This window comes from Henckelia pumila, chromosome 1, assembly GCF_033568475.1.
Source record: "Henckelia pumila isolate YLH828 chromosome 1, ASM3356847v2, whole genome shotgun sequence".
NCBI lineage: Eukaryota > Viridiplantae > Streptophyta > Magnoliopsida > Lamiales > Gesneriaceae > Henckelia > Henckelia pumila.
Window position 1 is genome coordinate 144,580,076 of NC_133120.1, and position 23,062 is coordinate 144,603,137.

The window sequence follows — 23,062 nt, forward strand, 5'->3', positions numbered from 1 at the left end:
AATTGATTAATTAAAGGATTAATGCTAATTAAATAAATTGGGTATCGGACGGATCGGAAGCTCCGAAGGCACGATCGGAAGCTCCGAACAGGATCGGAAGCTCCGATGAGCGATCGGAGGCACCGATAATATTACATCAGGCATGACGTGTGGTTGGATCGGAAGCTCCGAAAAGGATCGGAAGCTCCGATCACCCCTATCCGGAGTCAACAAGTGATATTTTGACACGTGGCAGATCAGGATCTTCGGAAGCTCCGATGGCAGGATCGGACGTTCCGATCGAGGTTCGGACGTTCCGATCGAGGATCGGAAGTTCCGATCGTTGTCTATAAATAGAGAGCCGAGGCTTCATTTCCAATTGCCAATTCCGAGTATTTCCCTCTCCTTTCTAGTCTATTCGAGTTGTTCTAGCCTTCCTAGGCTTGACCCGGCAGTCGGCGAGGCGTTCGGAAGTCGTAGCAGAGTTGTGCCCAAGTTCTGGAGGCATCGACATCAAAGGGCTAACGACGGACGAAGGTATAGTTTTTGCTTCCTATAAATATTTAGGAGTATGCAATAGCTTAGTTAAGGTTTTTAGAGCACTTTAATGATAGTAGTATCATTTGGCAGTGTAGAGCAGACTATAGGCGTGGACCTAGAGTTGGTAGAGCTTGCACTGTTTTGAGATACAAAAGTACTGTTCGAGATATCCTGACTGAGTATGCATGTATTATGTGACTGCATGGTTTATATTTCATTGATTTATGCTGCATTCATTTGCATACTGAGCTTTCCCCTTCGAGATGTCTGTTAGTAGGGTTTTTCCCTATCCTGTTAGTGGTTGGACTTCCATCGATTTGGGTCCGGCATATCCACTGGTATTATGATATGGAAGCCACCTCCTGAAGCGACGGCACAGCGTGCTACATACCAGGGCCCGGTCTGTCTCTGTTATCTGATCCTTGACCTCGAGTTTATAGGGAGTTCACTTTGCATGCATGTATACTCATAATCTCGTACTGAGCGTCTTATGCTCACGTCTCGTACTCTGTGTTTTTGGACACCCTATTCCATGGGGCAGGTTTGCGATTGGACGAGGAGGGTGGATCCAGGAGGGGCTAGTCAGTGGTTGACCAGCTGGAGCTTCGTCTAGGTTTTTATTCCTGTTGTTTTGAGGTTGATACAGCTATTCGGTTTGGTTATATATTATTTGGATTAAGTACAGATTCCTTTACTTGGGATTGTATAATGTTTATGGTTTCCGCAGTTTTATTTTGATATCTAATTAATTAAGCTAATTGCATGCCTAAGTTCTGTAAGTAGGTGATCCGGGTAAGGGTCACTACATTTATGGTATCAAAGAATGCAAAAGTATTCTTGGGATTTAGTCTTATCATGAGGTCTTTTTTTAGATGGCAAATCTGTTGGAGAACGCGGCTTTCAGATCAAACAAGATTGATACCCGGTGCAGCGGAAGTTTAAAAATTTATATGGAACGATTCCATATTGGGTATCAAATCTTTACGATTAAATTGTGTGTGTAAAAATTTAAATAACAATTATAAAATTTTTACCTTTAATCTCGAATCGAGATTTTGGACACCAACAGATTTCTCTGCTCTTGTTGTATCTCCCTGGAACCGATGGTCCACGAATAGAGATTTAATCCCTCTGATAGATTGCACTAGAAAATCTATCAGAAGTTTTCTACGAAGAGATTAACGAATTTGATTCGTTAAACCAGACTGTAATTCAAAATCACAGGCTGGATTTTTCTGACAGAGAGAGGGAGGGGGGCGGCCACCTTTTAGAAAAATACTTAGGGTTTTCGAAAATTGTGACCTATTGTGTGTAATTTCTGTACTGCAATAACTTATTTATAATATAGGCCACTAACAGCTTAGGGCCCATTAGTCATAAGTTCAAGCCCGACAAGCAAAGCCCGCATGTTCAGAAATTAATATAAAATTCATCGTGACTCCGATTGATAAACCGATTTCACCAATGTGCACAGAAACCATTTCTGCACCATTTAAAGTCAAGATAAATTTTTCTGAATCCGAATTCAGTGATTTCCAAAAATGGCCATCCCTATGTTATTTTAGGAAATCTTACTCCTCTACTCTTAAATAAGAAGTCCAACTTCTTCGTTCATTAAATTTAACTCTTTAAATTTAACTATCTCAACGGGGATTAAAAATCCATTACACTGTGTGACCCTCAATGGTTCAGGGATACAGCTAGCCGTGGGCTCACAACTCCTTGTGACTCGGAACAACAATTTCCAACTTGCCCATCGAATCATGGTATGAGCGCCTAGCAACATCGCCCCATGATTCCCTAGGTATCACTGATAGTGCCTACAAGAACCAGTAGATTTTGGTTAGCGTACAATACGGTCCCTTCATCCATATATCCCGATCGAATCAACAACCATTGGTATATCGAGAGTCGCTCGAGATTCGATAACTATGCAATGCATCTTGAAGATCAAATAGTGACATCGCATGCGCTACTAAGAAACCATTTCTTAAATCACATCATGTACTCTGGCCAGAGATTCGTCACACTAATATCTCCTCAGATCGCATAGGATATCCACACTCGCAAGTATGTGGTGAATCCTTGACAACAAAGCATCGACTCCTACATGTGTTGTAACTGTACCCAATCTCGACACCTGATGACCCCAATAGAGTCGGTAAATGAGTCAAAGCACAGTACTAGCATATAGAGTCTCAATGATGTCTCAAGTAGTAAGGACTAATGGTGTACAACCAAAACCGCGGACTATATCCACTCGATAAGTGATAACCACTTGGAAAGTCCGGATAGGGTAGTTCGATCATTCATCATATGAATATCCATTTGCATGCTTCGAACATCTCTATGTTCCTTACCAATGAAACGTGGTACTCTGCATCGCAAATGCTAGTCTCAAGCTCGAGCGATCCTTATCCTTATTATCGGACGGCTCAATCGACTAGGAACAGTTTAGAATATACAGTGACTATAAGATGTGTTTCATGATAGACATCCCCATGTTCTACCACATCTTACATACACTATAGTATATTCAAGGTCTTTATCAAAACAACAATAGTATATCACAATATAACAATATGAAGAAAGATAAAGTCATTGCCATTAATAAAAGTGTAAATTATATTAAACAAAAGATTGTTTATACAAAGAGTCATCAAAGCCCTTAGCCACAAGTTGGCTCACTGGGCACCCACTCTTTCAATCTCCCACTTGCCCTATAGCCAACTAGTCATACTACGTAGACCCATTGCTTCGCGATGTTTGTCAAATAATGGTCCTGGCAAGGGCTTAGTAAGTGGATCAGCGATATTGTCTGCAGAGGCCACTCTTTCGACAGTAATGTCTCCTCTTTCCACAATCTCCCAGATGATGTGGTATTTCCTCAGTACGTGTTTGGATCTTTGATGAGACCTTGGTTCCTTTGCCTGAGCAACGGCACCCGTGTTGTCACAGTACACCGGGACTGGACCAACAACTTCAGGAATGACGCCCAACTCTTGGACGAAATTCCTCATCCAAACGGCCTCTTTAGCAGCAGCTGATGCTGCAATGTATTCAGCTTCAGTGGTGGAATCCGTTGTGGTGTCCTGCTTGGAACTCTTCCAAGAGACAGCACCGCCATTGAGCATGAACACAAATCCAGAGGTTGACTTCGAGTCATCCACGTCACTTTGGAAGCTAGAGTCGGTATAGCCTTCCAATTTTAGTTCTCTTCCTCCATATACCATGAACATATTCTTAGTCCTTCGTAAGTACTTAAGAATGTCCTTCACGGCTTTCCAATGCATTTGACCGGGATTAGCTTGATATCTGCTCGTGACACTCAGAGCAAATGCTACATCCGATCTGGTAGATATCATCCCATACATGATACTACCTATGGCTGATGCATATGGTACATGTGTCATTTTCTCTATCTCTTCATCAGTCTTGGGACACATAGACTTGGATAGAGAAACTCCATGACACATGGGTAGATGTCCTCTCTTGGACCCATCCATTGAAAACCATTTCAATATTGTGTCGATGTAGGTTGATTGAGTGAGTCCTATCATTCTCTTAGATCTATCTCTATAGATCTGTATCCCAAGAATATAGGATGCCTCACCCAAATCCTTCATCGAGAATCTACCTGATAACCATATCTTTGTTGACTGCAACATCCCTACATCATTCCCAATGAGTAGGATGTCATCAACATAAAGTACTAAGAATGTCACAGCATCCTTAACTACTTTCTTGTACACGCATGGTTCCTCCGGATTCTTGATGAAACCAAAATCTTTTATTGTTTCATCAAATTTCTGGTTCCAACTTCTTGATGCTTGTTTTAGACCATAAATTGATCTCTGAAGCTTGCATACCTTATGCTCGCTTCCCATGGATGTGAAGCCCTCAGGCTGCTTCATATAGATTTCTTCCTTAATGTCTCCATTAAGAAAAGCAGTCTTCACATCCATTTGTCATATCTCATAGTCATACCATGCAGCTATGGCAATAAGGATTCTTATGGACTTGAACATTGCAACTGGTGAAAAGGTTTCATCATAGTCAACTCCTTGTCTTTGAGTATAACCTTTTGCCACCAATCGCGCCTTGTAGGTCAATACCTTACCATCAGGCCCAAGCTTTCTCTTGTAGATCCATTTACACCCTATTGGAACAATTCCATCGGGAGGATCTACTAAAGACCAAACTTGGTTTGTATGCATCGAATCTATTTCCGACTGCATAGCTTCAAGCCATAAATTTGAATCCGCATCAGAAATTGCTTCCTTGAAGTTTCTTGGATCACATCCAACATCGGGTTCATCTTGATCCCCTTCAAGAAGAAGACCATATCGAATAGGAGGTCTAGAAGTCCTCTCGGATCTTCTAGGTACAGCCGTGTCCAGCAATGGTTCCTGAGGTGTAGGATCGTTATTTTGTATTTCGGGTTCTTCTCGAATTTCTTCGAGTTCCATCATCTCGCCTTTCTTATCCAATAAGAACTCCTTCTCCAAGAAGGTGGCATTCCTTGAAACAAACACTTTTGTTTCAGCAGGATAATAGAAATAATATCCGATTGAATTCTTTGGATACCCTACAAAATAACATAAGCTGGATCGACTATCCAACTTATCTCCCACTGTCCGCTTCACGTAAGCAGGACATCCCCAAATCCTCAAGTACGAATACTTAGGAGCTTTGCCATTCCATAACTCGTATGGTGTTTTGTCCACTGCTTTAGTGTGGACGTTGTTCAACAACAATACCGCCGTTTCAAGCGCATAGCCCCAAAACGAAGGTGGAAGCTCAGTGAAGCTCATCATGGATCGAACCATGTCCAACAAAGTTCGATTACGACGCTCCGATACACCATTCAGCTGTGGTGTCATAGGAGGAGTCCACTGAGAGAGAATCCCATTCTCTTTCAGATAGTCCAAAAACTCGGTACTCAAGTATTCTCCACCTCGATCCGATCGAAGTGCTTTAATACTTTTACCTAGCTTGTTTTCTACTTCAGCCTTGAATTCTTTGAACTTTTCAAATGCTTCAGACTTATATTTCATTAAATATAAATACTCATACCTTGAATAATCATCAGTAAAGGTAATGAAGTAGGTGTGACCATATTGAGTCCCAACTCTAAATGGACCACAAACATCTGTATGGATCAAATCCAACAGATTTTGACTACGCTCAGGTTTCCCCTTAAAAGGAGATTTAGTCATTTTTCCTTTTAGGCAGGATTCACAAGTAGGTAGAGAGTTAATATCAGACATATCAAACATGCCCTCTCTCCCACTAGCTTGTTCATCCTCCTTGAGGAAATATGACCTAGCCTAGCGTGCCAAAGGTTTGCCGGGTTTTGGCTATCGATTTTCCTTTTGTTTGTTGTTGCCGGTTTATCAACATAATTTATTGGAACGTCTTTTAGTTTTAAGTTGTATAGATCGTTTTCAAGTTGTCCATTTCCAATTAAACATTCATTCTTGTAAATATTGCAAATCCCATTCACAAAATTGCAAGAATAACCATCTCTATCAAGCATAGAAACAGAAATAATGTTTTTAATTAAATCCGGAACAAATAAAACATCTCTTAAAAGTAACTTAAAACCGTTCTGCAAAATTAAATAAACATCTCCCACGGCTTTTGCTTCAACTCTGGAACCATTTCCGAGCCTCAGCTGGGTCTCACCCATCCTAAGCCTGCGACTTCTTGTCATCACCTACAAATCATTGCAAATGTGAGATCCACATCCGGTATCCAATACCCAAGAAGTAGTATTAAGTGAAACATTTATTTCAATATAGAACATACCTTTGCAGTTCGCAACTGCTCTAGATATTCCTTGCAGTTACGCTTCCAATGACCGGGCTTCTTGCAGTAATGGCAAACATCCTTGGATTTTTCCATGTTTGAAGCCTTTGTCTTGTACTTCTTCTCGGGTTCGATTTTCTTGGGTGGGGCAGAACGTTTCTTACCCTTCGTACTTGGCCCCTTCTTAGCAGAAGAAGAGGAGCCCACCAAGAAAGCCGGTTTATCCTTCTTTAATGTGGATTCATATGTCACGAGCATATTGACCATCTCTTCAAGGGAGGCCTCTATCTTGTTCATATTGAAATTTACCACAAATCCGTCAAACGAAGAAGGAAGAGACAGAAGTAGTAAGTCCACGTTGAGTTCATGCTCCAACACCAAATCAAGGGTTACCAACTTCTGTATGAGCCAAATCACTCGTACCCCATGATCACGGACCGAAGTCCCTTCACGCATGCGACACGTCATTAGCTCCTTTACAGTAGCGAACCTTTCAGCCCTCGATTGAGCCCCAAAAAGTTCCTTGAGTTGAACGTGAATGTCAGCAGCATTCACGGTATCCTCAAATCGCCTCTGGAGTTCATCAGACATCGAGGCTTGCATATAGCATTTGGTCTTGATATCATGGTCTCACCATGTATCAAGCTTGGCTAACTCCTCCGGACTTACGTCAGCTGGTGCTTCCTTCGGAGGAGATTTCTCTAACACGTAGAGCATCTTCTCCGAAGTCAAGACAATCTTCAACTTACGGAACTATTCCGTATAGTTTGCGCCAGTCAACTTATTTTGTTCGAGGATTGAGAAAAGTGGATTACGCAAATTCATTGTATGAAATACTGAAAAGAAACAGACAAATATCAGTGATTGTTTTAAGCAATTTACTAAGACATAAAATAGGCGAAATTTATTTTATGAATCTCACTCCCACTATTTTAACGATTTCACTACCCTCTAGTGAAAACGGAAAACTGTTTTCCTTAGTGAGAACATGGAGTCCAATTGACAAACTTATAGTCCCGAATAATATCAGCCAACCATAATTTTCAAAAGGTAGAGCCCAATTGCTTCCAAAGCAACCTCCACGTTTTTACCTCATGTCCAATAAGGGCCCAATAATATGACGCCGATTATTGTGACATGTCAAGATGACCCATCAATATTAAGTTGTGATGGACGGTCGCCATGTGGATCCCCCAATAATATGAGCCGATCCCATGGGAGTTCCACCCAACTTACAACATGTGTCGATCCAATGTACAGCTTTCCGACGAACGAGCCCCCCCAATAATATGAGCCGGACCATATCCGCGGGTAGCATCTCATACATTGATCGTTGATGGAAGGTAGGAACATTTAAACAAATTTAAATTTCCTTTATTTATCTTGATATCAATTTTAAATCATATTTAAAATGAGGGATTTTTAATTATAAAAATTTGTCTCATCATTTTTAAAATTTTGTATGCTTGTCGGATTCACACAATTTTGTCTAAAACATGCATACAACTATAATATCACATATTATATAGGATGATCGATTCCACTTCTAATCGACCCGTGGTTGCCAATCACGAGTCTTAGTCCAATCCTAGGTAATATGCAGTATGCAATGCAATCCTATTACATTTGCTTCCAATTTACATTTCTTCTGTCTTTATTGTCTGCTGGGCCCACCTCCATCTTCAAATCTTGATCTCCCACTAAATCTAATGTATTTACAATAAATAACAATGACAAGTAGGAGATACATTTTTAAGGGGTGGGAACGGGCCATAAACCAAGCCCACTTTTATTACATATGACATTCATATTGGGCCATAAACCAGGCCCATTAATAAAACCAACAACAATAAAACAAATGTAAATTCCTAATATACACCTACAAAATTGGTCATGGCAATCGATCATCCTTATCCAATAACATTTAATTCAAAATTAATTTATTGGATAACATGCAATGGCAATTTAAATTTAAAAAGATAAAATCATATCTCATACATAAAATCTTATTTTACATATAAAATCATATTTTATCTTTTTATCAAATAAAATCATATTTTATCTATAAAATCCAATTTTATACATAAAATCATATTTTACTCAATATATCCATAAGATCATATCTTATCATCAATTGTACCAAAAATTAATTAATTTCAAAATTCAATTAAAGGATAAAATATTAAAATTTTCCAAAAATTCAAATTTATCCAAAAATCAATTTTAAAATTTTCGGACTCGAACAATTCGATCCGACGCCTCGTGGACCAATCAAAACAATTTTCGATCGGAGCAAAAATAGAATTTTAACATATTAAAATTTAATTTAAAAATTAAAAAATAATTTTTCCCGCGGGCCGCCCGGCTGCCCTGGGCAGCGATCACATCGCTGCCCATGGGCAGCGCCCAGCGCAGCGCCGGGCAGCGCCGTGCGCTGCCCGGGGCAGCGATCCAATCGCTGCCCGGGTTTTTGCCCGAAAAAAAAAAATATTTTTTTTTATTTTAAAATATTTTTTTTGTTTCAAAAACCAAAGCCTAAAAAAATTTTTGTACAATCGATTAATTTAATCGCTTGATCTGAGCAACCTGGCTCTGATACCACTGTTGGAGAACGCGGCTTTCAGATCAAACAAGATTGATACCCGGTGCAGCGGAAGTTTAAAAATTTGTATGGAACGATTCCATATTGGGTATCAAATCTTTACGATTAAATTGTGTGTGTAAAAATTTAAATAACAATTATAAAATTTTTACCTTTAATCTCGAATCGAGATTTTGGACACCAACAGATTTCTCTGCTCTTGTTGTATCTCCCTGGAACCGATGGACGAACTGTTCTTCAATCAGGTCCACGAATAGAGATTTAATCCCTCTAATAGATTGTACTAGAAAATCTATCAGAAGTTTTCTACGAAGAGATTAACGAATTTGATTCGTTAAACCAGACTGTAATTCAAAATCACAGGCTGGATTTTTCTGACAGAGAGAGGGAGGGGGGCGGCCACCTTTTAGAAAAATACTTAGGGTTTTCGAAAATTGTGACCTATTGTGTGTAATTTCTGTACTGCAATAACTTATTTATAATGTAGGCCACTAACAGCTTAGGGCCCATTAGTCATAAGTTCAAGCCCGACAAGCAAAGCCCGCATGTTCAGAAATTAATATAAAATTCATCGTGACTCCGATTGATAAACCGATTTCACCAATGTGCACAGAAACCATTTCTGCACCATTTAAAGTCAAGATAAATTTTTCTGAATCCGAATTCAGTGATTTCCAAAAATGGCCATCCCTATGTCATTTTAGGAAATCTTACTCCTCTACTCTTAAATAAGAAGTCCAACTTCTTCGTTCATTAAATTTAACTCTTTAAATTTAACTATCTCAAAGGGGATTAAAAATCCATTACACTGTGTGACCCTCAATGGTTCAGGGATACAGCTAGCCGTGGGCTCACAACTCCTTGTGACTCGGAACAACAATTTCCGACTTGCCCATCGAATCATGGTATGAGCGCCTAGCAACATCGCCCCATGATTCCCTAGGTATCACTGATAGTGCCTACAAGAACCAGTAGATTTTGGTTAGCGTACAGTACGGTCCCTTCATCCATATATCCCGATCGAATCAACAACCATTGGTATATCGAGAGTCGCTCGAGATTCGATAACTATGCAATGCATCTTGAAGATCAAATAGTGACATCGCATGCGCTACTAAGAAACCATTTCTTAAATCACATCATGTACTCTGGCCAAAGATTCGTCACACTAATATCTCCTCAGATTGCATAGGATATCCACACTCGCAAGTATGTGGTGAATCCTTGACAACAAAGCATCGACTCCTACATGTGTTGTAACTGTACCCAATCCCGACACCTGATGACCCCAATAAAGTCGGTAAACGAGTCAAAGCACAGTACTAGCATATAGAGTCTCAATGATGTCTCAAGTAGTAAGGACTAATGGTGTACAACCAAAACCGCGGACTATATCCACTCGATAAGTGATAACCACTTGGAAAGTCCGGATAGGGTAGTTCGATCATTCATCATATGAATATCCATTTGCATGCTTCGAACATCTCTATGTTCCTTACCAATGAAACGTGGTACTCTGCATCGCAAATGCTAGTCTCAAGCTCGAGAGATCCTTATCCTTATTATCGGACGGCTCAATCGACTAGGAACAGTTTAGAATATACAGTGACTATAAGATGTGTTGCATGATAGACATCCCCATGTTCTACCACATCTTACATACACTATAGTATATTCAAGGTCTTTATCAAAACAACAATAGTATATCACAATATAACAATATGAAGAAAGATAAAGTCATTGCCATTAATAAAAGTGTAAATTATATTAAACAAAAGATTGTTTATACAAAGAGTCATCAAAGCCCTTAGCCACAAGTTGGCTCACTGGGCACCCACTCTTTCAAAATCGTGATGAACAGAGTTCTCATGGCAGTATTGGTGGGCGTTGGGGTGATGCCAATCGAGAGCATCATCGAGAACGGCGTCATCGTCATCATGATGACGAGCGTTTCACTGTGCGTCAATTCTTAGCTATGGGTCCTAAGCCATTAGTTGGAGGTGAGTCTCCGGAGGATGCGGAGAATTGGTTAGACCGCATGGAGACGACTTTTCAGACTTTCCAATGCACCGAGGAGCAGAAGATGGAGACCCTTGGCTATCTTCTGGATGGGCGAGCTCGTAGGTGGTGGAGGTTTACTTCTGCACCCTTTATTGCGGCGAGAGGAATGGCCACCTGGGCCGAGTTTCGCACAGCTTTCCAAAAGCGGTATTTTCCTCCTGCACTCCGTCAGTCGAAGGCAGACGAGCTACTGAGTCTGCGACAGGGAGCCATGTCTATCGATGAGTATCAGCAGAGGTTCTTTGATCTGCTATCCTATTGCCTTGAGATTGCTGATAGCTCAGAGATGAAGTATAATTTGTTCCTTCAGGGCCTTAACCCTGAGATCCATGACCGTGTGGCGGTTGGCGACGACATGTCCTATGAGGGTTTGGTGAGCCATTGTCACCAGGCGGAGGACAGCATTCGGCAGAACAGGTCTTTCCCTCAATCGAGGCCTGCTAGTTCTTTGGGTCCCCATGCCCAAACTTTTAAGAAGTCTAGATCTACTTCTTCCTCTGGTTCTGGAAGTGTTGTCCATTTCGGTAAGAAGGACAAGTGTGATCACTGTGGGAAGAACCATCCATCCGACAAGTGCCGTAGAGCTTCCGGAGCTTGTTTCCGTTGTGGAGAGACTGGTCATATCCGGAGGGATTGTCCACTATCTGGGGGAGGCGGTTCTGGTTATGGTTCAGGATCTGGTTCTCAGGCCACCGTTTAGCAGAGGTCGCAGGGACAACCTGCTGGGAGTTCTCATTTGAGGCCACGAGCTTCTGGCCAGGTGTTTGCCTTGAGGCATGATCAGGCAGTGGAGGAAAATGAGAAAGTCATCGCAGGTACATTTCTGCTTTATGGTATACCTGCTCTTGTACTTATTGACACTGGTGCATCTCATTCCTTCATTTCTGCACGTTTTGTTAAGAGGCATAAGTTACCATGCATTGCACTAGACGTAGTGATGTCTGTTTCTACTCCGACGGGCCAATCTGCTTTGGCTAAGCGTTTAGTGATGGGTTGCCCCTTAGAGTTCGAAGGGAACATTCTGTTAGCGAATCTCATGGTCCTGGCGATGGACGACTTTGATTGCATTCTGGGAATAGATATGTTGACTACCTATCGAGCTTCAGTGGACTGCTATCAGAGATTAGTACGCTTTCATCCGGAAGGGAGTGAGAGCTGGTTTTTCTATGGTGACGGAGCGCGACCCCCGATGCCTTTGGTATCAGCTTTGAGAGCCTGTCGAGCTCTAGAGTCTGGCGGGGAAGGCTACCTTATCTATGCAGTTGATTTGTCCGCTGAGAGCATTGGGATAGAGAGAATTCCTGTTGTGGATGAATTCCCAGATGTATTTCGTAATGAGATTCCGGGTTTTCCTCCTGCTAGGGAAGTCGAGTTTGGCATAGAGTTGATGCCGGGTACTTCGCCTATTTCTCGAGCACCGTATCGTCTGGCTCCGTCAGAGATGCGTGAGTTGAAGAATCAGCTACAGGATCTTTTGGACAAGGGGTACATTTGTCCTAGTGTATCTCCTTGGGGAGCTCCTGTTCTCTTCGTAAAGAAGAAGGATGGGTCGATGCGGTTGTGCATTGACTATCGGCAGCTGAATCGAGTCACTGTGAAGAACAAGTATCCGTTGCCTCATATTGATGACTTGTTTGATCAGCTGCAGGGCACGTCAGTTTACTCCAAGATTGACTTGAGATCTGGGTATCATCAGTTGAGAGTCCGTGATCAGGATGTAGCCAAGACTGCATTCCGTACTCGCTATGGGCATTACGAGTTCCTAGTGATTCCATTTGGTTTGACTAATGCGCCGGCTATATTCATGGATCTGATGAACCGTGTCTTCAGGGAGTATTTGGACAAGTTTGTCGTGGTCTTCATTGACGACATCTTGGTGTATTCGCGTAATACGGAAGAGCATGTTTCTCACTTGCGATTGGTACTGCAGACTCTTCGAGATGAACAGTTGTACGCCAAGCTGAGCAAGTGTGAGTTCTGGATGAATAGAGTGGTCCTTCTTGGCCATATCATATCCAGGGAAGGGATTTCTGTTGATCCAAGCAAGATTGAAGCGGTACTTAATTGGTCGCGTCCGACGACAGTTGCTGAGATCCGTAGTTTTCTGGGTCTAGCAGGGTATTATCGTCGCTTCATTCTGAAATTCTCTCAGTTAGCTCGACCTTTGACGCAGCTTACTCGCAAGGGTGTGGACTTCGAGTGGTCCTCCGAGTGTGAGGAGAATTTCTATGAGCTTTGACGGCGGTTGACTTCTGCGCCGGTGTTGGCATTATCGTCAGGATCTGGAGGGTATGTGGTATACACGGATGCTTCTCTTCAGGGGTTAGGTTGTGTCCTGACTCAAAATGGGCATGTGATCGCATACGCTTCTAGACAGCTGAAGCTTCATGAGGACAACTATCCAGTCCATGATTTGGAGTTAGCAGCCATTGTGTTTGCTTTGAAGATCTGGCGTCATTATCTGTATGGCGAGAAATTTGAGATCTTCACCGACCATAAGAGTCTCAAGTATTTGTTCACTCAGGCGGAGTTTAACATGAGGCAGAGACGTTGGATGGACTTGCTTAAGGACTATGATTGCGAGATAAAGTACCATCCGGGAGCTGCTAATCTCACCGCTGATGCTTTGAGTCACAAGGTGCGACTATCCGCACTTCAAACTTGTTCGATGTCTAGTGCGATCAGTGACTATTGTACTTCAGGTTATACCTTCAAGCATAAGAAAGGTATGCAGAGTATCCAGATGTTTGCAATATTATCTGAGCCAGCTTTGTATTCGCGGATTCGAGATGCTCAGATGTCTGATTCGAAGACCCAATGTTTAGCTCGTCTAGCTAACGAGGGTAACTCGTCTGGATTTCATTATCAGTCAGATGGCTTTCTGTGTTTGTCTGGTAGGCTTGTGATTTCGCAGGATGAAGAGTTGCGAGAGGAGATTTTGTCTCAGGCGCATCGCACTAAATTGAGTATTCATCCTGGGAGCAACAAAGATGTACAAGGATCTATGTACTCGTTTCTGGTGGAAAGGAATGAAACGCAGTGTTTATCAGTTTGTTTCGAGATGTTTGGTGTGTCAACAGGTCAAGACAGAGCACCGACGACCTGGAGGATTGCTTCACAGTCTTCCTATTCCTGAATGGAAATGGGAGTTTATCACAATGGACTTTGTGACCCATTTGCCAGTATCTCCGAGGAACTGTGATGCTATCTGGGTTGTGGTGGACCGACTCACCAAGTTAGCGCATTTCATTGCCTATAGCCGGGAGTACAATGTGGATCGTATGGCTCGGCTGTACATTCAGGAGATCGTTCGACTTCATGGAGTGCCTGTGAGCATTGTCAGCGATCGGGACCCCAGGTTTACTTCTAGATTCTGGGGGAGTGTTCAGCGTGTGATGGGTACTACTCTCAGTTTGAGTACTGCCTATCATCCGGAGACTGATGGTCAGTCGGAGCGCACTATCCGTACTTTGGAGGATATGCTTAGAGCGTGCGTCATGGATTTTGGTTCAGCCTGGCAGGATCATTTGCCATTGATCGAGTTCGCGTACAACAACAGCTATCATACTAGTATTGGGATGGTACCTTTTGAGGCGTTGTACGGGCGACGTTGTCGTACTCCACTCTTCTGGGAAGAAGTGGGGGAGAGACAGGCTGAGGGACCGGAGTTTATCCAGCAGGCAATAGACATTGTTGATCAGATCAAGAAATGGATTAAGACTGCACAGGATCGTCAGGCCAGCTATGCTAATATCAAGCGTAGGCCTTTGCAGTTCGATGTCGGGGAGAAAGTGTTTCTGAGAGTGTCACCTTTTCGCAAGAATCTCAGATTTGGCCTTAAGGGCAAGTTGTCTCCCAGGTTTATCGGTCCGTTTGAGATCTTGGAGAGCATTGGCGATTTGGCTTATCGACTAGCTTTACCACCGCATCTATCCAGTATTCACGACGTGTTCAACGTATCTCTATTGCGACGGTATGTGGCGGATGAATCTCATATTCTGCAATGGTCTGAGGTTCAGGTGAACAAGGATTTGACCTATGTTGAGAAACCTATTCGTATCCTGGATTATAAGGATAAGGTTTTACGGAACAAAGTCATTCATTTGGTTTTAGTTCAGTGGCAGCGCCGATGCACTGAGGAAGCTACTTGGGAGCTTGAGGACAGGATGCGTGAAGACCATCCTGAGTTGTTTTGATTTCATTCTTAAGTTGTATTCAGTTGCAAACTCTGTAAACGTTTGATTTGAATAAAGAATGTTTCTTATTTCTGTATTGCATTCGGTACTTAAGATCTGATTTCGAGGACGAAATATCTTAAGTGGGGGAGAATGTAGTAGCCCGTACCCTAATTGAGTAATTAAAGGATTAATGCTAATTAAATAAATTGGGTATCAGACGGATCGGAAGCTCCAAAGGCACGATCGGAAGCTCCGAACAGGATCGGAAGCTCCGAACAGGATCGGAAGCTCCGATGAGCGATCGGAGGCACTGATAATATTACGTCAGGCATGACGTGTGGTTGGATCGGAAGATCCGATCACCCCTATCCGGAGTCAACAAGTGATATTTTGACATGTGGCAGATCAGGATCTTCGGAAGCTCCGATGGCAGGATCGGACGTTCCGATCGAGGTTCGGACGTTCCGATCGAGGATCGGAAGTTCCGATCATTGTCTATAAATAGAGAGCCGAGGCTTCATTTCCAATTGCCAATTCCGAGTATTTCCCTCTTCTTTCTAGTCTATTCGAGTTGTTCTAGCCTTCCTAGGCTTGACCCGGTGGTCGGCGAGGCGTTCGGAAGTCGTAGCAGAGTTGTGCCCAAGTTCTGGAGGCATCGACATCAAAGGGCTAACGACGGACGAAGGTATAGCTTTTTCTTCCTATATATATTTAGGAGTATGCAATAGCTTAGTTAAGGCTTTTAGAGCACTTTAATGATAGTAGTATCATTTGGAAGTGTAGAGCAGACTATAGACGTGGACCTAGAGTTGGTAGAGCTTGCACTGTTTTGAGGTACGAAAGTACTGTTCGAGATATCCTGACTGAGTATGCATGTATTATGTGACTGCATGGTTTATATGTCATTGATTTATGCTGCATTCATTTGCATACTGAGCTATCTCCTTCGAGATGTCTGTTAGTAGGGTTTTTCCCTATCCTGTTAGTGGTTGGACTTCCATCGATTTGGGTCCGGCATATCCACTGGTATTATGGTATGGGAGCCACCTCCTGAAGCGACGGCACAGCGTGCTACATACCAGGGCCCGGTCTGTCTCTGTTATCTGATCCTTGACCTCGAGTTTATAGGGAGTTCACTTTGCTTGAATGTATACTCATACTCTCATACTGAGCGTCTTATGCTCACGTCTCGTACTCTGTGTTTCTGGACACCCTATTCCATGGGGCAGGTTTGCGATTGGACAAGGAGGGTGAATCCAGGAGGGGCTAGTCAGTGGTTGACCAGCTGGAGCTTCGTCTAGGTTTTTATTCTTGTTGTTTTGAGGTTGATACAACTATTCGATTTGATTGTATATTATTTGGATTAAGTACAGATTCTTTTACTTGGGATTGTATAATATTTATGGTTTTCGCAGTTTTATTCTGATATCTAATTAATTAAGCTAATTGCATGCCTAAGTTCTGTTAGTAGGTGATCCGGGTAAGGGTCACTATATCTTTCGACTCAAGGCGTCGTCCACTTTATTGGCCTTACCTGGATGGTAACTTATGATTAAATCGTAATCCTTCAAAAGTTCGATCCATCTTCTCTGTCTCATGTTCAGCTCCTTTTGCGTGAATAAATACTTGAAACTTTGGTGATCAGTGAAAATTTCACGCTTGACACCATAAAGGTAGTGTCTCCAAATTTTCAGTGCAAAAACTACCGCTGCTAGCAAAAGATCATGAGTGGGATAGTATTTCTCATAAGGTCTCAATTATCTGGATGCGTAGGCAATCACTTGCCCTTCTTGCATGAGCACGCATCCTAAACCTTCCTTTGATGCATTACTGTAGATGACAAAACCCTTTCCTTCCTCGGGCAGCACTAGTACTGGTGTAGATGCTAATATTTCCTTCAAGGTTTCGAAACTCCTTTCGCAGTCTTCATTCCAATAAAACTTTGTGTTCTTTTGGGTGAGTTTCGTAAGTGGTATCGCTATTGAGGAAAATACTTCAACGAATTTTCGGTAATAGCCAGCTAACCCCAAAAAGCTTCGAATTTCAGTCACTGTCCTGGGTTTGGGCCAGTCTGTTATCGCTTCAAATTTCTTGGGATCTACGGAGACTCCGGCTGCTGATATTATGTTTCCCAATAATGCCATGCTTTTCAGCCAAAATTTACATTTCTTGAATTTGGCGTAAAGCTTCTTCTCCTTTAGGGTTTGCAGTGTAATACGAAGATGCTCTTTGTGATCCTCTTCACTAGGGAAGTAAACGAGGATGTCATCAATAAAAACCACCATGAACCTATCGAGAAATGGTTTGAAAACTCGGTTCATGAGGTCCATAAATGTTGCTGGAGCATTTGTCGAGCCGAACAGCATTACTAAAAATTTGTAATGTCTAAATCTTTGTTCGGAAAGATGTCTTTTGAATGTCCTCTACCTTGACCTTCAACTGATGGTAGCCCGACCGCAAATCTAATTTTTAGAAAACAGTAGCTCCTTTAAGTTGATCAAACAAGTCGTCTATCCTTGGAAGAGGTACTTGTTCTTGATTGTGATCTTGTTGAGCTCTCTGTAATCTATACACATCCTCATGATTCCATCTTTTTTCTTGACGAATAAGACTGGCTCCCCACGAGGACGCACTCGGTCTAACTTACTTCTTGTCCAACAACTCTTGCAGTTGTTCCTTTAATTCCTTGAGTTCCGTTGGTGCCATTCAATATGGAGCTTTTGAAATCGGGGCAGCACCCGGTTCCAACTGAATCTCAAATTCAATTTCCTGATCTGGAACCATTTCGAGAAGTTATTCTGGAAATACATCCGAAAATTCTCGTACGATAGGAATGTTTTCAATTTTGAGATCCATTTCTTCTTTCACCTCGTTTACCATAGCCAGGTAAACTTCTTCGCCATTCTTCATCGCCTTCCAGGCTTGGGAAGCCGACAAGAGAGGTTTTCTCGTCTCGGTCTTACCTTAGAATGTAATTTCTTCGTGGTTCGGGGTTTGATTATTAGCATTCTTATCTCGACAGTTAACCACTGCATGATTTCTAGATAACCAATTCATCCCAAGGATGACATCAAATTCTACCATGTTGAGTTCAACCAAATCAGCATCAAAGGTTTGTTCACTGATACACATCCTACATTTTCTATGTATCTTGAGTGTCTAGATTATCTTGCTAGTAGGGGTAGCTACTCTCAGTGGTTCAGTTAGTTTCTCAGAGATAAGCTCTATTTTCATAATAAACCTCTTAGATATGAACGAATGAGTGGCACCACAATCAAATAAAACATATGCAGATTTACTATTGATTAAAATGGTACTTTCCACGACTTCATTCGCATCATCTGCTTCTTCTTGGGTGATAGCAAACACCCGGGCATTGGGCTTAACTTCCTTTGGTTGAGTCTGAGTAGTATCCGCATTTGGCCCGGTCCTTGGCTTGACAAGTTTAGGACAATCAGACATTCGGTGTCCCAAATTCCTGCAGTTGAAACAAGCGCTAGTTTTCCGACGACATTCTCCTTCTTTCCGGAAGTTGCAGATATGACATGGTCTGGTCGCTGGTCGACTCGGAGCAGAATAAGTCCCCTTGGACGATCTGCCAGACAGGTTCGGGTGCTTGGACTTTTGCCCTCTTTGAGAAGTTTGGTTGGTGAGAGGCTGTTTGTTCTTGAACTCATTTTCCCGACGCTTGATATATGTTTCAGCTCGGATAGCCGCTCCCATCAAGTCTGAAAAGTTGGTAGGCTGATAAACTATCAATGACAACTGTATACGGCTGTTCAACCCCTTCTTGAAACGGTGCAACTTCAGATCATCTTCTCCCATAATTGTTGGGGCGTAAGACTCAAGTTCATTGAACTTGTAGGTGTATTCCACCACTGTCATGTCTGAAGTTTGCGTGAGATTTTCAAAATCGCTCAGCTTCTGCCTTTGAACCTCAGCTGGAAAATATTGCTTCAAAAACACGGTACGAAACTGCTGCCATGTGATTGGTCCAGCAGCTAACATAGCGGGCTAGACAGATTCCCACCACTTACTTGTCTTTTCCTCCAAGAAAGGAATTGTCACATCTACTTTAAGTGCCTCAAGGACCTCTAGTAACCACAGTTGGTCCTCCATATTCTTCATACAGTTTCGTCCTACTTTCGGGTCGGCATCTCCCTTGAATATTTTAGTTCGATTCTTACGGAGGGACTCATAATGGAATTTGACTCCATTCTGAGCAGGCGGCGGCGGCGGTGACGAATTGCCGTTACCATTAGTATTTTCCATCCCTTGAAGGGTCATTGCCACTATTGTTGCGATAGCCGCAAGGTCTTCTCTGTTAAGACTGAGTCCTGGTGGTGCGTTCCCGTTTCCACCTTGGTTCGAGTTATTGCGAGGGTTTCTTGGGGGTCTTCCGGCCATTTCCTATAAAATTGGAACTTTAATAGTTTGTCGAAACATGATATTTTAAGAATAAAGGAAATAGCGGAATGTACGAATCAATAATTAATCAAAAGAATAAAATTATCCATATTGATTCCAAAAAGATGAAGCAAGTCTCAAAAATATCCAAAACCATGTTGAATCAACAGAGTATCAAAACAATGCTGAATAAAAGAAACTATGCTAGGGGGTAGCCTAATCTATAATCTCTTCATCGCCCGAGGCTTCATCTTCAGCCGGAATTTCTTCAAGGTTCTCCTCAACTGCAAGGGCTGCCAAGTGGAGCTGGTCAATATACTCGAGTGAGGCTAAATTCTGCTCCTCAAGGTTCTGCACAACGTGCTGTATTTTGTGCACTTGGTTTAGAGCGTGAGATTTTTTGAGTAGTGAGGGCTTGCACTCGGCCTTGAAGATCTTGGATGTGGATTCACGACTCTCGACGCATCTGGGTCTCATTGTGCGCCTCCTGATGGAGTATGGCTTGGAGTTCCTTCACATTAGCCAGGGAAGATGCTAGCTCCTTTTTTTTTTCCTCGTGATCCTTCTCCTCGTTATTAAGGTAATATGCAAGCCTTTCAACGTCGGCTTCGAGGTGGTCCCGATGCTCCTCTATCTCTCTCTTGTTAGCCTCCAACATCTTTATGTCTTCAATCATCTCTTTCTTGTGTTGTTCCACGTACAGTGAGATCTCAATTACTCGATAATTTGATATTTGTTTCGAACAATGTTTTTGCGGGCCGTAACTTTGGTGCGAGCCATCTTCCTAAAATGAAGAGGGATTAAGGTTAGAATTCAAACTCATGAACAATTCAGACATAATTGATATAGAACAAGATTTTCGAACTTTTTTTTCCAAAATTAGCAAAATGCAAAGTCAAGGGTTCAAATGATCGAATTTGTACTAAAAGTGTCATTGGTCAAACAAGGTATGAATTTGATTCAATGGGTTGTTTTGGGTTAGGATACGAAGGTATTCGGTCGAAAATTGATGACGGAGAATTTTTTTCATGTTGCATCCCATTCGGATTATGAACCTGGCGGGCTCTGATACCACTATAATGTCACGTCCCGAGATTGATTCGTGCCACCGGCGTCGTTTTAAATTCACACAAATTATAAAACAACAAGCCTCGTAGTATAGTATCTACCAAACCAGTCTTTTCTAATAAATAAAATTTCAAAATATCGTCTTTACAACTCGATAATCCAAAAACCGATAATCCAAAAACTATTAATAAATACGAAGCTTCTAATAAACTTAAATAACAAAAATATTAAATTGAAAAAAAAATCCTAGAACAAGGAATAACATAATCAAAATAACATTCTTCTTATCACCATCCCAAAATTGATCTTTCTCTCGATTCTCTAAATCATCAACTTCATCATTTGGAAGGAGAAAAGTAAAGGGTGGGTGTTTTGGAAAACACTCAGCAAGTGGAGGCCGATCCATCATACCAAAAATATATACATATATATTCATTTGAAAATTCAACATAGCATAGCATTAACATTCATAACATAATCGACATGACATAACATAACTTTTGGTCAGACAATGAAATTCATTTCATTATTCGTGGCTAACTAATCAGTCCTCTATATGTAATATGTAATCCTTCTAAGTGATAGGTCATGGAACGGTTATTATTACCCACCGCATTAGGGCCATAACATAACATGGTTCGAAATTTTTATTTTCACTTCTAATTCGAGTCATAACAGTGTCAAAACATACTTTTAACAAAGTTTCATCACGAAAAACAATCACATATCAAAATTTCAAATATTATCATGAACGATCGAAATTTTAAATCATACATAATACTTAAAAAAAAAGCCCAATTACAAAATATGTTCGTGCAAAAATAATAATTTGAGTAGGAGAAGCTTTCGGCCAAAAAATTCAGAAGCAAACTCTCGAAAATTTTGGCAGACTCTTGAGCAAATCCTAGACTAGCTCCACGTGAGAATGTGGAAAAAGTGGAAAATTCTGAAAAGAATTCAGAAAGCACTTTCGAGAGATCTTATTCCCTTGGCCAATTAGAGTGCTCATATACTTAGGTAGTGTTTGGGAGAGCTTTTAATAAGCACTTCTCAGCATCTCCTTAACAAAATTTCACAAATTTTCAAAATTTTGTTAAGAAAAAACCAAGAGCTTACTATAAACTTCTCTCAAACACTACCTTAATCTTATTCCTCTCTCACGAAGCTTCTCGCACAAATTGGGACACTTGATTTCAAAAAAAAAAGAGAGTGGACCGAGTGATGACTTTAGGTGGTAGCCTAATTCACGAAACAAATGAAGAAAATTTGGCAGCCTTCGCCCAGAACATGGGCAGAATTTTTGTAGTTTTCTGCTCGCTTCGGAAATATGGAGGAAAACAGGAAATTTTGTGTGATTTTTTATTAAGCCATGATCTATTTATTGGCGCACTCAGGAGAAGTCATGATAGAACAAGATTTTGTTATTCAAAGTTTGAAAGAAGATTATCTATCGAGATTTGGCTCCATCTAAATCTTGATCACTTATCTCAATGATATTTTGCAAACTAATTATCACGATACATAAAATATACTAGTTATCTCACAACAAAATTAATAATTAAACAAATAAAAATCTTAACTTTAATTTAGGGAATAATTTTTGGTCTTCACACAGCCTCTTTCGACAAATTTGATGGTGGCTGCCTCTGTCAAAAAATGTATAGGAAAGCTACCCTTGCATCCATCACACTTAGTTAAGGTAGTGTTTGGAAAGCTTGTAGGAAGCACTTCTCAGCTTTTTCTTAACAAAATTTTTGTTAAGAAAAAACTGAAAATCTTAACAAAATTTTTGTTAAAAAAAAACTGAGAAAAACTTCCTAGAAGTTATCCCAAACATTAACTAATTGTGTGTTGTACCACTTAACAATTTGATCACCCTTCTGCTCTGCACGAGTGTAAATGGACTCTTTTTTTTTTTGTCAAGTTTCCAAGTTATACTCAGTAGGAAAAGTGAATATTGAAGTCGAAATAATGATAAGTACCATGCATTGTTTTGGATTCGGGATTTATGTTTACGCATAGCTCATGTTTCCATTTTTGGTTGGTTGGCATTAACTGATGTGTTAAACTTGCTACAAATAATTTAATTTTAACAAATGGTTTCATTTCTAGGTTTTATCAATACTTGTCATGAAAACAAATTGACAGTGATTTTAATAACGTAGTGTCAATTGAGATGAAAAGATTATCGAAAAGGATAAGTATTTTACACGTAACCCAACACCTTGATCCTCTAGAAAAATTTCCAGGCCAAATCTCAAATTTTCGCTCTGGGGGAAAAAATGGTACAACCAACTCGAAATTTAAAACAAAAAAAAATTACCAATCTTTCGATGTTTAAATTTAGCTGATTTGCAAGACATTCCTAAAATTTAGGGGGTCGAAAACTACTAAACTTAGGCTACTTCAAACAAAA